Genomic DNA, 15,741 nt, shown 5'->3' on the forward strand with positions numbered 1-15,741 from the left:
GACACCGAAATTACGTCGCCACTGAAAACTACAGGCTCCATGCCGACGACTCTCTAAGAGACTAACATGGCTGCAGGCGCTGCATTGAATCTCTCCTGTGAGTCGAGTAGCTTGTATCCGATGCACCACTGAACTTTTGCGAGAAAAATTAAACAAACCCAATGACGATACGACACAGAAATTGCGTCGCGATTGGAAACTGCAGGTCCATGCTGACGTCTCCCCAAACGGCTAAGCCGGCCGCGGTGGTCTAGCGGTTCTAGGCGCTCAGTCCGGAGCCGCGTGACTGCTACGGTCGCAGGTTCGAATCCTGCCTCCTTAGGTTAGTTAGGTTTAAGTAGTTCTAAGTTCTAGGGGACTGATGATCACAGATGTTAAGTCCCATAGTGCTCAGAGCCATTTGAACCATTTTGAACCAAACGGCTAACACGGTAGCGGTCCCTGCATGGAACCTCCCCAGGGAGTCCAGTAGCTTGTATCCGATGTACTTCTGCCCATTTACTGTAACTCTCGCATCCTCCCATTGACGATATGACACAGAGAGCTAAAGGCTCCCTGACGTGTTATATCCAAGAGACTAACACAGCTGCGGCGCCACATGGAAACTTTCCTGGGAGTGCACTCGCTTGAATTCGGTGCACCACTGCCTGTTTACTATAACCTTCGCCTCATCTGAGCGAGGACGCAGCACAGAAATTGCGTCGCGATTGAAAACTATAGAATCCATGACGAATTCTCTCCAAGAGAATAACATGGCAGCGGGAATTGCATGAAACCTCTCCTGGGAGTCCAGTAACTTCATTCCGATGCACCACAGTACGTTTACTCTAGCCCTCACATCCTCCCTATGATGATGCGAGACACAAATTGCGTCGTGATTGAAAACTACGGACCACAAGAGAGGTCGCGATATGGCCGGCAAGGACGCTCCATTCGCTAATGAGGCGGCGCGAGAATTCAACTCATGACGATTTAATGTTGACACAGAAAATAAAGCTAAAAGGTTGAATGGGTGTATAGAGTTAGCAGACATGACACCTTTAGAAGAATTTTGACAGATAACAGAGAGACCGAAGTCGAAACAAGGTCCCAGGAGTAGGCAACATTCCGTCTGAACTACTGATAGCATCGGAAGAGCCAGGCATGACAAATCCCTTTCATCTTGTGTGGAAGAAGTATGAGACAGATGAAATACCCTCAGACTTCAAGAGGAATGTAATAATTCCATTTCCAAAGAAAGTAGGTGCTGATAGGTGTGAATATTAGTGAACTATCAGTTTAATAAGTCATGGTTACAAACTACTAAAATAAATTCTTTACTGAAGAATGCAAAAACTAGTGTAAGTTGACCTTGGGGAAGATCAGTTCGGTTTACGGAGGAACACGCGATGCAATACTAACCCCGCGACTTTTCTTAAAAGATAGGTTAAGGAAAGGCATACCCACGTTTATAGCATTTGTAGACGTGCAGAAAGCTTTTGAAAACGTTGACTGGAATACTGTCCTGGACTTCCGAAGGTAACAGAGATAAAATACAGGAAGCTAAAGGGTGTTTACAATTTGTGCAGAAACCAGACAGTAGTTGCAAGAATTGAGGGGCATGAAAGGGAAGCATAGCTTGAGAAAGCAATGAGACGCTGTTGTAACCTAGCCCCAGTGTTATTCAATCTGTACATTGAACAAGCAGTAAAGGAAACAAAAGAAAATAATTGGAGTAGGAATTAGTCTAGCGGGAGTAAAACTTTGAGGATTGCCGATGACATTGTAATGCTGTCACAGACAGCAAAGGACTTGGAAGTGCAGTTGAATGGAATGGAGAGTGTGTTGAAAGGAGGTCATAAGATAAACATCAACAAAACAGGGATAATGGAATGTACTCGAATTACATCAGGTGGTGCTGAGGGAATTAGATTTGGAAATAAGATGCTTAAAGCAGTAGACGAGTTTTGCTATTTCTGTAGCAAAGTAACTGATGTTGGCCGAAGTAGAGAGGATGTAAAATGTGGACTGGCGATGGCAAGAAAAGCGTTTCTAAAGAAGAGAAATTTATTAACGCTGAATATAGATTTTGTGTCAGTAAGTCTTTTCTGAAAGTATTTATATGGATTGTACCCATGTATGGAAATGATAAAACAGTTAAGCAAGAAGAGAATAGAGGCTTTTGAAATGTGGTATTACAGAAGAATGCTGACTATTGGATGGGTAGATTACGTAACTAATGAGGAGGTACTAAATAGAATTGAGGAGAAAACAAATTTGTGGCACAACCTGATTAGAAGAAGGGATCGGTTGATAGGAAACGTATTGTAACATCGAGGGATCACCAATTTAGTGCTGGAAGGAAGCGTGGCAGAGGAGGGGGGGATGATAAAATCGTATAGGGAGATCAAGAGATGAATGCAGTAAGGAGATTCAAAAGGATGTGGGTTGCAGTAGTTATTCGGAGGTAAAGAGGCTAGCACAGGTTAGAGTATGTAAGGTGGAGTGGTCTCTTGGCCTTCATTTCTTACATATTCCGTCCTCACAATCGTATTCTGCACCCAAACTTGGTAAGGTAGAGACAATTTTACGTGAATTCATGTAAGCGATTGCAAATCTAATAAGTAAATTTCAAGTGCGCACCGAGGTTGAAAAAGTCGATGCTGGCGGACACAACATGACGGCCACAGGAATTTTCGTTGTAAAGAGGCAACCAGCCTGCTGGGAGGCCCCTCCCTTCAGAGGGGTGAGTCAACACACCTATTTCAGACGGAGCGACCACCCAGAGAGAGGACAGCTTCGACCGCCCAGAAAGAGGACAGCTTTTGGCAGAGCGAAGGGATAACGACCCCCGTGTTCCATTTAAAAGCAAATTCCGTTACATTGTGTGGGAGCGCGTTTTTCGATGGACCAACTGCATAGTTACGGAATTCTCACAGGAGGACAGTATACACCGAATGGAGAAGCTACATATTTCCACATTGGTCGACTTATACGAAACCTCATTCTCACGTATAAAAGCGCTGATTGGCGGAGTATTTCTGATGCAAAGAGCCAGAGGAGTGAGGGAAGACAGTGAATGATATACCCTTGCAATTTTTCCAGAGAAAGGGGCCGTTCCATTGTCGCTCTCAGAGTGGGAACACGTAACGAGAGCGAGTGCGCTCGTATGTGTACGCAAAGAGGGAGGAACAAAGTCTCTCCTCAATACTTCACTGGGAGAACACCTCTGTCGCCAGCGAATCGGAGTGATACACTATTTTGAGTCGCTCACGATTAAGCATTGTTCACTGTGTTGGCCGCCACACTTATTGTGTGGTGTGAACATGGACAGAGTACTAGTTAAACGCCTGCGAGCGAATATTGAGTGGCATCACAGTGGACTGGTTATCTGACCGGTGTACCACGCCAATAGTTAGACTAGGGGCAGATAGGAGTCCTTGACTTCATCAAGGTGTAGGGAGAGTTTGATTGGCAGAGGTCAATCCAGATAGAAAGTGATAGTTGTGTTATTTGTCAGCAGCGAGCGACGCAGGCAGCAGTCGTCGCAGCTCACGGTATTGTGCGCTACAGCGTATGCGAGCCCCATCTTTCCTCCCTAGCAGTACACTCCATTACATTTCTCATGCGACAGCCTTGACCGTACCTAGAAAAGTTATTCAAGTTGTGTATGTGCGGCTCTCAGCCATTCTGCCGAGTAAATAACATTCTTAAAGAAAAGGGAGAAAAGAACCTTTCCATACTTTGTAAAATAATAGCATTCCTATCCATAAGAGGCAATCTACTGTTCTGAAAAGAACACCGAAATTCATTAATTTATAAGAAAAAGTTTCACATGATTTCTAAGAATTTTTTTGCAATAAATGATAGTTTTCGTTTGTTTAATGTTTTTCTTACACTAACTAGCAATTCTCCAGTACCCAAGTATTCCACTAGAATATAGAATATTTTTGTGTCTCTTCCGTACAGCGGACGATTCCAGAAGATATTTGTTGCTGAATGATTTTCGAGCAGTTCTTGTTGGTACATTAGGGGCGTCTGTCTGACTTCTATAGTAGTGTGAGGTGGAAATTGTTTCTTGCAGGAGCCGAAGGGTACTTGTTGGATCAATCCACTGCGCAACTTGACAAAATAAAACCCACACACTCACAAGTAGTATGGAGAACTGTACCAGACTACAAGCAACAACAAGGTACTATAGTTGGTGGATATAGGTAATGCAATACTGTCAGGCCGGATGCTGTGTAGTAGGCTGCTGAAGCAGTTCTATGCTGCCAGTATGAGGAATAGTCAAAAAATTTAATTATGACTGTGATAAAATGGTGTTACGTAATTAAGTATCTATCTGTTTGCAGGAGCATGTCTGCATCCTTGATACACATTTAAGTCCCTGCACTATAGTAGCCCAGCAAGCCGCTATAGAAACCAAAACCTAATAACGCAGGCCACTGATACGGTGGGGTATCGTGCAGTAATTGGTTTGGGCAGTAATGGATATGACGCAACTTGTCAGGCCAATGCAGATGACTTCTATAGCCCCCTGGTTTCCCCTAATAAAGCTGTAACGTTTCCGCTGCTGCTGAAAAGAATTTATCGCTCGATACTCCATGTATCAACGGTCTGTGCCTTCTGGTTTTGGTTCCTGTAGCGACTTGCTGCGGTCGGGTCTTGTGGGTGCTTCATTGTGTACCAGGACTGCAGATATATTCATGAAAACAAGCAAAAAATAATTATGTATGTTTATTTTTCCACCATTATAAGTGAAACTTTATTACTTCTTCTCTTTCTCTTGCCTTTGCCTGGCATTTACGCAGGGTCAGCATGGCTATAATCGGAATTGGTATAGTTAATTTAAGGGGGGTAGACCAGGGCAGAAATTTTTGTAGTCTAACTCTTTTCTTGTCTTAAAGTGCTCCTTGGAGAGTGTATTTTTAAGATCCATTCACATAAACCGTGCCTTAAATGTTAAAATACGTCAGAACGGCGATTTACTGCTTGGGTCTGGCGCATCCGAGCAGTTGCAATCAACGTAATACTGTAACCGTTACAGACGGTATAGAGGTCCTGTTAGTTTCGGGTGTATCACAGAGGGCATAAGTATCAACTAAAATATTATTCACTTGCTTTCCCTTCGTAACATGAGTCGTTTATGGTAAACAGTCTGAACGCACGTGCTTATCTCACATCTGTTTTACTTGTCATTTCGATTGTTTCTATACGAAGCAAAACGTGAGTGCTTGAAAATATCAAACAAACTTATTTGTATAGGGATAGATAAGGTTCGAAAAGTAATCCCAATCGTGCAAAAAAAAAAAAAAAAAAAAAACAAAAAAAAAAAAAAAACCTTCTATTGGTAAACAGAAGCAATTTTATTGTCAAAATGAGAGTGTTTCGATACTGGCCGATATTGCCGATTAAAAGTTTATTCAGTTTCAACGTTAAAAAACACAAGTTGAAACTTCAAACGCTTGCTTTTTCAAAACATTTTTCAAGGTGGGGGAGTGGCGGGGTGGGGGGGAGATATAACTCATGAAATATCATCATCATCATCATCAGCCAATTCAATCATTAGATGATGTGGCCTCTTCGAGTTGTGGATTCAGGTAGGCTTTCAGAAGTCTTCTCCAAGTGAGACGGTCTTGGGCAGCATTGATCTCTCCATGGCTCTCTGTGCTGTCCTAAGTTTCCGTTTTGTGAATGAGTTCAGTATGGCTGCGAGACATGGACTCATGAAATATACATGCAATTAAATTATACCTTTCCGTAACTTGCGGGTCATCGTTTTTTCTACTGTTGTAGGTCGCATTTTTGCGATACATTTCAATTTAGATTTTTCATGCGCGGTTTTATAACAGCTTTATTGTTGAAGAAATTGACTTTTATTTCAGAGTGCCACCGCTTTGTTAAAAACCATTTTTACTATTTTAGACAATCAGTTGCAAAGTAGTTTTTGAAATTTTGTTCTACTTTGAAAATTGTGGCGTTCAGAGCTTCCACCAACCGCCCTCGCACTCCGCGAAGGCCTTTCTTCAGTTATGTGTAGTGTTAATAAAGGTCTAAAGACAGTTTTGTAATTTTTTGTTATTGTATAAAAAACAAAATCATGAATATCGGTTCCGAAATCGAGTGCCACCCTGGTCTACGACCTTAAGTGGTGGCTTGATGTCCTTCCTGTTGCCATTGTGTTACTACCGGGAAGGGAATCTGTGTACCCCAACTATCTGCGTGTACTGTTATCCGTGAGAATGTATGCAAATGTTTTCGAAACGTTTGCGAATCGTGCAACGGAGGGGAGACTTGGATACCAGCCTCGTATAATTACCTAGTCGGATGATGGAAACTATCTAAAAACCGCATCCTGGTTTGGGACGGCGGTTGTCGCTGAAACAACCAGTTTTCGGTTACGTCGGTTTTATTCAAAGCCAGTTTAAGCTGACTATTAAATCCGCTCAAAATAACCGGTTTCTGAAATAACCCATTTTCGGTCTTTTATTCCTATTATTTCCTGTAATACATGTAGAAATCGAGCGAAATAGATCGAAAAATTTTGCGTCCCTCAATTTCAAGATACACAGAATCAAAACATTAAATTAATTAGGGAAATAAAAGAAAATTTTGTCCGTCCACTGTTTGGCTACTTCTCTCTAAAATTGATTAAGTGGTCGAATACTACAAAAATCACCAGTATCACCGATTGATTCTAACTTTTTTTAACTCTACTCTAAAATATTGTAATTTAGGATCATAGCATGACTTGGGCATTACGAATAGTCAGTGCTAATGAGTGAAAACTGAGGTGGAAGGACTCTATTATTCCTGTTAATTTGTCCGCCTTCAAGAGATACAAGGCATGTTATATGGACACGCAGGCAGAATATCAGCTACTTTCTATTTATGTTGCAAACTATTAATGAATTGCTAAGTTTCACCATACATGATGTCGCAAGTTTTTTATGGCTCCTGCCGCTTTTAATCTTTTTATATCAAATGGAGCATTGTACATCTTTGACAGCGCAGTTCATAAGATACTTCCACATTATGTCTGGTGCCATTCTGTAATACAACTGATGTCCAACGACGACAGCGAGAAATTAGGCAATCGTATAGACCGTATAGCACAAGTCACGCACCACTGCATGTACGTGCGTACCACCTGGTAGGCCATGCGACATGGCATTACTGCGTCAGCAATACTGTAGTACCAATTCTCGTGTCACGTGTTTGCTGCTCGTTTCCCTCGACATTTTTATTAAAATGGCACTTACCGCTTTTCCCATTTTCTATGATAACGCAGTATTTCAGTGCAACGGAAATTACTCGTTTATTAAAAAAGATTTATTTAATAACAAAAAAATTGCACTGCTTCAATGGTTAATTGATATTTCGGTTTTTTTTCTTGGTTATTGGTAAAAAAATAAAAACGTAGAAGAAGAGGTACAAATGTGGAATATGGTTGGTTGGTTGTTCTGGGGAAGGAGACCAGACAGCGAGGTCATCGGTCTCATCGGATTAGGGAAGGACGGGGAAGGAAGTCGGCCGTGCCCTTTGAAAGGAACCATCCCGGCATTTGCCTGGAGCGATTTAGGGAAATCACGGAAAACCTAAATCAGGATGGCCGGACGCGGGATTGAACCGTCGTCCTCCCGAATGCGAGTCCAGTGTGTGGAATATGAGTAGTAATATAGAATACCATGATTTCTCGCCTTGTGAGCGCTGTACTTTGATTAGCTGCTTAAAAACTACATTCAGCAACTGTAGACTGCTTTGGGATGCATTCGTATTACAGTCGACAACAATTGCGAGCGAATGAAGACGTTTAACGAACTCACTAGGTGGGATAAATTGTTACAGGTTCTGGTTTCCACTTTCATTCTTGACATAACACATAAATTATTAATGTATTTTGTAGACAGACGTAAAATGGAGTGTTTAGTGCCTATTTAAATTTAATTTACGATTTTATTTGCGTTTCTGGATTTCAAGATGGCTGTGTCACTAACTTGGACCCTAGTATTCCATAATTGAAGCGTACCTCCACAACCTGTTTTATTTATAGGAAATGCTTCAGAAATGACTTCACCACGTCGAAAGGAGTGGTATGCGTCGCCTTTGCAAATAGCAATTAGAAATGTTAGAGGAGACAAAATGGGCCGCTCCAGAAATCTGGATGTTATAAATCTCGCACGCGAACCAGTGTCAAAACCTTGTGTCTGTCTCCTCATGCCTCTCGCAAGATGCAACCACTGGATAAACTTCCATGAATCCCTGGAAAGCCTGTTCTTCTGGGCAGGTACTGTATGGACGATGGAAAATGCAGGTCCAGTAACAAACATGGACATCGGTGAACTGAATGGGAATGTCTAAGTGTCAGGCAGGGCCGATAGCAGTCAATGGGTTTAGGGTGGCAGAAATATACCCGTTAAACCCCCATATTTTCACGAATGTAGATTTCATTGCATACAATGAAGGAATAACTAAGGATTTATCTAATGATCAAGTCAATGAACCATCTGCAGGAGCTGTAGCTTCTAAAAGAGGAAAGGCTAATGTTGAGGTCGAGGGAGGAATATCTGCAGCCACATCTGAAATTACACCTTGACAAACCACAACCATAGCACAAATAAAGAAGAGGTCAGGAATGGAGGGAAGAAAATCAGGTCCTTCAGCTGTCCTAACCTTGTCTCCTTACAAGAGGTCTCTTGAAACATCGACGACAGCAACACATAAACCGGAGACAAAAAAGCAGAGGCCAGCAAAACCTACGAACAAAGGATCATCTGATTCTGATATCCTGTCTTTAGTGTGAGGGATAATAAGTCCACCCTTAGTAGCGTTCTGACAACAGTGGACCCACTAGTGAAGATGGCAATTGTCTCTTTTGCTGAGGTAAATGTTCGCAGAACGAGGCAGGGGAAAAATGGGTAATGTGTCTAATGAGCGAAACGTGGGCGCACACTCAATGTTCACGTTACGGTAAAGGATGATACGTGAGTGACTTCGGCAAGTGTTATTACTTAGAGCAAGGAAGTCAATAACCGAAAATGGGGTACTTCGTATTTTTTTTTTCTTTGCTGTTGTGTTATTAGGGTGTGTTTTAAAGTGTTTTCTTTGACAATGAATTATTAGATTTTCCATTATTTCTTTTAACTTCAACAAGCTTGAAAGGAATGTATTCCATGTTTGCACCCAAAATCAGAAGTGTCAAAATTGTTAAACTTTGTGTTAAGCCTAATTTAGAAATGTTGGTAATGTAGTATGTATTCGAAAATATAGAATGCATTGAAATATATCCCAAAATGTATGCTACAGATATTTTTTTGCTTAATGTGAAAAACAGAGAAATTTATGACTAAAAATAAAATGGTATTCCATATTTGTACCACTACCGGTTCCCATGAGATCACGGAAGTTAAGTGCTGTCGGGCATGGTCGACACTTGGATGGATGACCGTCCAAGCCACCATGCGCTGTTCCCATTTTTCGGGGTGCACTCAGCCTCGTGATGCCAATTGAGGAGCTACTCGACCGAATAATAGCGGCTTCGGTCAAGAATACCATCATAACGACCGGGAGAGCGGTGTGCTGACCCCATGCCCCTCCTCTCCGCATCCTTAACGGAGGATGACACGGCGGTCGGATGGTCCTGGTAGGCCACTCGTGGCCTGAAGGCGGAGTATATTTGTACCACTTCCTCTACCTGTTACAACCCAGACCAAACAAGTACCGTAAAATACCTGTTATTCAGAACCAAAATACTGATATATGTTTTAACTGGTCGGCTTCTCTCTTTCCTAATCCAGGCTGACCGTCAATTAGCTGCCAGATGGATATGATTCTTGAAGCGGTGTAGCCGGCCGTGGTGGCCGAGTGGTTCTAGGCGCAACAGTCTGGAACCGCGCGACCGCTACGGTCGCAGGTTCGAATCCTGCCTCGGGCATGGAAGTGTGTGATGTCCTTAGGTTAGTTAGGTTTAAGTGGATCTAAGTTCTAGGGGACTGATGACCTCAGAAGTTAAGTCCTATAGTGCTCAGAGCCATATGAAATTTATTTATGTATTTATTTATTTATTTATTTTGAAGCGGTGTGCTAGCACTCGCGGCTAACCGAGCTGGTAATCAAAACATCATCTCTACTCGGCAATAAAATGCTGAAAAATGTGTAGGTAAAACAACTATAAACAAACTCTGCCTTGTATAAGTCGGAAATCCTCTCCGATTTTCCTCTGCAAACACGGAAAATAAGAGCTACGACGCCAAAAACATGATTACTTGGTTCGTTTATTTCCGTTCAGTGTGTGATGAATGAATCGAGCAGGCGAGCTGACAGGCAGTTTATTAGGCCTCCAGAGGCGTCGATATGCACCGCAAAAAAGAATCGAGTTGGCCTGCTTGCCTGTAATGCGGTCCGCCGTGCTTTGTTTGCACCTAATAGGCCTTAAAGTATGACGCACGCGGATCCCCACAGTAATGCGAGCTGCGCGTTCGTTAAAGGAGAGAGAAAGAGAGACAGAGGTGGTGACTATTTCCCGTGGAGCGCGTGACTGCCACGCATACTCACGCGAAATCCCAGCGACGGTCGCAGAATTTGTGGGACACGCGCGACTTTCTATTTACGTCTGACAAACGGAGGCGTGTACAGTGGCGTCAAAAGTGTGTGGTCCTCGGAAGCTCAGCGTTTTGCTTCGACCAACAGCTCGGCGAGCCAGCTGTTGGTGCAAGCATTCCGTTACTTGTTTCTTGATCTAGACTAGGATCTAGATTTTACAGAACACTATTTGACGACTTCATGTATGCATTGTTGCGGATTTCATCTCGACAAAAAATATTTTTGGTTTACTTAAAACTTCAGCAATTTCGTTACAACACGCACTGAACTTACAGAGAAATTGTTGTTAACATTTAAAAATGTCTTAAGCGACGTTGGTGACGCTGAGACAAGTAAATTAGTATAAGAAAAATAGGGTCGGAAAATAGCCCAAAAGTGGGTGACAAATGGTGGACATGTGACGTAATCAGATGACGTACCTCGTCGCAAGTGCAGAGGTTCAGCCTATCGGTCTGTGGTAAAGCAGTTGATAAAATATCGATATATGGATTCAGCGGAACGTTTTCCAAAATGTATCGATATATAACGGCGACAATTTTTCTCACTAATATAGCGGTATCGAAATGGCAATATCGAATGCCGATATTTTTTTAATATTATATTTTCTTCGCAATTTTTGGTAAATACGAGGGTTATTCGGAAAGTAAGGAACGATCGGTCGCGAAATGGAAACTGCAGTGAAAATCAGATGACGTTCTGCACAGGTGTGTTGGGCAGTGTCTCTAGTACGCCCGTGGATCGCATTAGTCGTTCTTTTTAATTCTGAGCACACAGGGAGCACATAAAGACACCTAATACAATAGTGTCTCCCGCCAAGTACGAGGGCCTGGTGAGAAATTTCGCCCGAAGCTATGCAGCCAAAAGCCGGCCGCGGTGGACTCGCGGTTCTAGACGCTCAGCCCTGAACCGCGCGATTGCTACGGTCGCAGGTTCGAATCCTGCCTCGGGCATGGCTGTGTGTGATGTCCTTAGGTTAGTTAGGTTTAAGTAGTTCTAAGTTCTAGGGGGAATGATGACCGCAGCTGTTAAGTCCCATAGTGCTCAGAGCCATTTGAACCATTTTTATGCGGCCAACATTACATAACTATCGTGGGGTTTCTTCTTCAAGACAACTCCCAACCGCATTATGCAATCGCAGTGAAGATGCTCCTGCATCGTTTTCAATTGGAAATGTTTGATTACTCACAATACAGCCCGTAATTGTCTCCCTCTGAGTTTCATCTCTGCTCACTTGAAGCGCTAGCTATGAAGACAACATTTTGGCACAGACAACGAGCTATAGGCCAGCGTAGAGAATTGGCGGAAAGCACTGGCGGCTGCCTTCTACAACGAGGATATTGGAAAGTTGGTACAACTCTACGACAAACGTCTAAGTCGGGTCAGCGACTATGGAGATAAGTAGCTGGAAGTTGTAGCTAACTGTTACAAATAAAACAGTTGTGATTTTCACTGTGGTTTCCATGTCACGACCTGTCGTTCCTTACTTTCCGAATAGCCCTCGTATTTGGAATTGTTCTTTTGAAATTGTAGTAGAGCATAATTTTACTTTCTCTGTGTAAAGGAGCCTTACTACTTTTCGAGCTTTCACGTCCAGTCTTTGACAGTGGGAAGTGGGAAGCAAGTCTAGATAGTACAAAGAAGAAGTCTAATTGCACTACGAGGGGGGGGGGGGGGGGGTTAACGAGATATCCGATGTGAAGAAACAGCACACCAGTTGCTTTAAAAAACAACGTTTAACGCAACTAGTGTGCTATTTCTTCACATCGGCATTCTTCAAAAACATTTGGCGGAAATGATGAACAATACTTTAAATACCAAGATTGGTTTTTACGGTGGGCGGTGAAATACTGACGTATTCCGCAGTCGGCGCTACCAATAGAAACTACAACGTTAAACTTCACCACACAATTTTCACACTGCAACTTCTAGTTCGCTGGCGTTTGCATAAATGAAAAAAAAAACAGGGAAGTCGACATAAAGTATTCCAGACAAATCCGATATGAGACGAAACCGTACGATGGACCCATCAGACTTCTTCTATTGTGCCACTTACATGCATTACCATTGTTAGCAAAATGGTTATCAGCAAGTATGAACGTTCGTTGTTTTCCTTTCATTTCTTGCTCTAAGAGGGATAGGTAGAGTGGTAGCTTGTTAATGCAGAGAATTACGTAATAATAAATCAATACTTCAATATACAGCTATAAAACTTGAAGTATATTTACATTGCGCAGTCGATATTTTTTTGGCTTGTTCGCCGACATATCGGTACACAGATTTTTTTTTATATCAAGGGCCAATAATGATATTTTTAAATATCGGTATATCGGATTCTCGACATTTTAAAAAATCAACAGCTCTAATCTGTGGTACCTGAGCGTCCCAACACAAGTCAAGTATTCACGTCGGTGTGGCTCTGGGCCCACGTGCGCGCTTTAGCACGTGGAGCTGGGTTCGAGTCTTGCACCTGGCAGGCAGTATTTTTTCCAATGCGTGTTTACATTGAGGTAAGATTTATTATTTTATCTACCGGTCTCGTGGTCTCCGCTGGTTTATTGCGAAGTACAGTGAAACAAAACCTTATCGCACTGCGTCACAGGTAAATCACTGTAAGCTTCCGAACTGAGTCGCTACCAGTAAGTGACCTAAGTTTTCTCTACTAAATAACGTCTGCAAACAAAACAAGAAGAGACAAAATGGAAGACACAGAAAATAAAAACAGTTTTTACTCGGTGAAAGGGACCACAATAATTTTGTAAGTTTAGATCAAATTTACAAGTTTTATCGACTACATAGCGCAACCGTCCCTTCACGCCCAAGCCCAACTGCTGCCAGTGTGTCGAGGTACGTCATCTGGTGACATGTTCAACATTTGTCTTCCACCTTTGGGGTATTTCTCGACATTTGCGACCCCATGCGTCTTACATCAAATTACCTGTCCCAGCGTCATCTATGTCACTTCGGAGGTTATTAAACCTTAATAAGAATCACCCCGTATAGTAAAGCAAAAACAAGCTAAATCCTTGTTTGAAGAATCTAAAATGTATTGATTGCAGTGAGCTTTTGGTTTAAATTACTAAAAATAACAGAAAGAAAACACATATGACTAGCATGCCATGTCTCTAAATATTCTATCCAGGTAAAATTTGCACATTTACGTCTCTGCATGTGCATTTTAAATGCAAACAGACAAGCCCAAGAAAAGTTTTTACGAAAAAGAATAAATCTTAAGAGGCAGGAAGTCTTTTATGAAAGTATTTGTTCGAAGAGTAGCCTTAGGTGCAGGACAGAAGAGAGTAGAAGCTTTTGTAAAACAGAATAATGTTGACGTTTAAGTAGCTTGTATACGATATGAAGAGTTACTGGATCGCAAAAATGAGAAAATAAATTCGTGACACAACTTGAATAGAGGGAGATTTTTTGATATGACACTTCCTGTCCTGATAGGAGAAATCCTGAGTTCAAGCTGAAGACAAGCGGTCCAAGTGTGCTAACAATCAAGAATTTCATTCGCAGTTTTGAGAGAACGGGTGGTGTTCGTGATGGCAGTGTTGACAATGTCGGTCGTACAGAAAAGGGTGAAAACGCCTAAAAACATCGAGAAGACACGCACTGTGTTTGAAACGAGCCGCAGGAAATCGACGAGCAGCACAACAGGTGGGAAACAACCGATGGACACTGACACAAATTGTTGTTGAAAAATCCGGCCGGAGTGGCCGTGCGGTTCTAGGCGCTACAGTCTGGAGCCGGGCGACCGCTACGGGCGTAGGTTCGAATCCTGCCTCGGGCATGGATGTGTGTGATGTCCTTAGGTTAGTTAGGTTTAATAAGTTCTAAGTGCTGGGCGACTGATGACCTCAGAAGTTAAGCCGCATAGTGCTCAGAGCCATTTGTTGTTGAAAACCTGCATCTCTTCCAGTACAAAATTCAAACACATCAACCATTAAGCCCCAGGGCCATGGAACAGTGGTTGTGCTCCGCCAACACTATTGCCCACAGAATTGACGAACGGGACTTTGATGTGAATATGGTTTGGTTCAGCCACGAAGCCCACTCTCATTTAGATGGGTTTGTCAATAATCAAAACTGGTGCAATTGGGGGGACTGAGAATACGCATTTCCCGACTGAAAAGTCTGTTCACCCTCAATGGGTGACTGTGTGGTGTCCAGTGTCCAGTCACGGAATAATCGGTGCTATGTTCCTTGATGGCACGGTGACTATCGAACGGTACGTGCAGATTTTGGAAGATAATTTCATCCACATTATCCAAAGTGACCCATATTTCGACAAGATGTGGTTCATGCAAGACGGAGCTCAACCCCATAGAAGCAGGAGATTGATGTCCTGGAGGAGCACTTTGAGATCCACATTCTGGCTCTGGGGTACCAAGAGGCTACTGGCATGGGCCTCGATTGGTCGCTATATTCTCCGGATCTGAACATATGCGACTGCTTTTTGTGGGGCTGTACTAAAAACAAGGTGTACAGCAATAATCCAAAAACCATTGCTGAGCTGAAAACAGCCCTTCAGGAGGTCATCGACGCCATCGATGTTCCGACACTTCAGCGGATCATACAGAATTTCTTTAGTCAATCTCGATTCATTCCATAGGAACAGTCATCCAGCATGTTCTTGTGTCATTCTCCTTGGAAACGCTGTTCTGTGACTTTCTACTCTTAAAGGAACCTCTCTCCTTGTTTATTAACTATCCCTAAACGTGCTACAGGTCGGCTACCCTAAATTCGCTGAGATGACGAAAGACATGGGATAGCGATGTAGACGTATGCAGATAGCGGCAGTATCACATACACTAGGTATAAAAGGGCAGTGATTTGGTGGAGCTGTTATTTATATTCAGGTGATCCATGGAAGAGGTTTCCGATGGCTGCACGACGGGAATTAACAGACTTTGAACGTGGAATGGTAGTTGGAGCTAGACAGATGGGACACCGCTTTTCGGTAGTTGTTAGGAAATTCAGTATTCCGAGATGCACAGTGTCAAGAGTGCGCGGAGAATACAAAATTTCAGGCATTACCTTTCACCAAGGACAACACAGGGCCCGACGGTCTCCACTTAATGAGCAGCGACGTTTGCATAGAGTTGTTAGTGCTAACAGACAAGCAACAGTGCGTGAAATAACCACAAAAATCGATAT

Source organism: Schistocerca americana, chromosome 5 (assembly GCF_021461395.2).
Source record: "Schistocerca americana isolate TAMUIC-IGC-003095 chromosome 5, iqSchAmer2.1, whole genome shotgun sequence".
Taxonomy (NCBI): domain Eukaryota; kingdom Metazoa; phylum Arthropoda; class Insecta; order Orthoptera; family Acrididae; genus Schistocerca; species Schistocerca americana.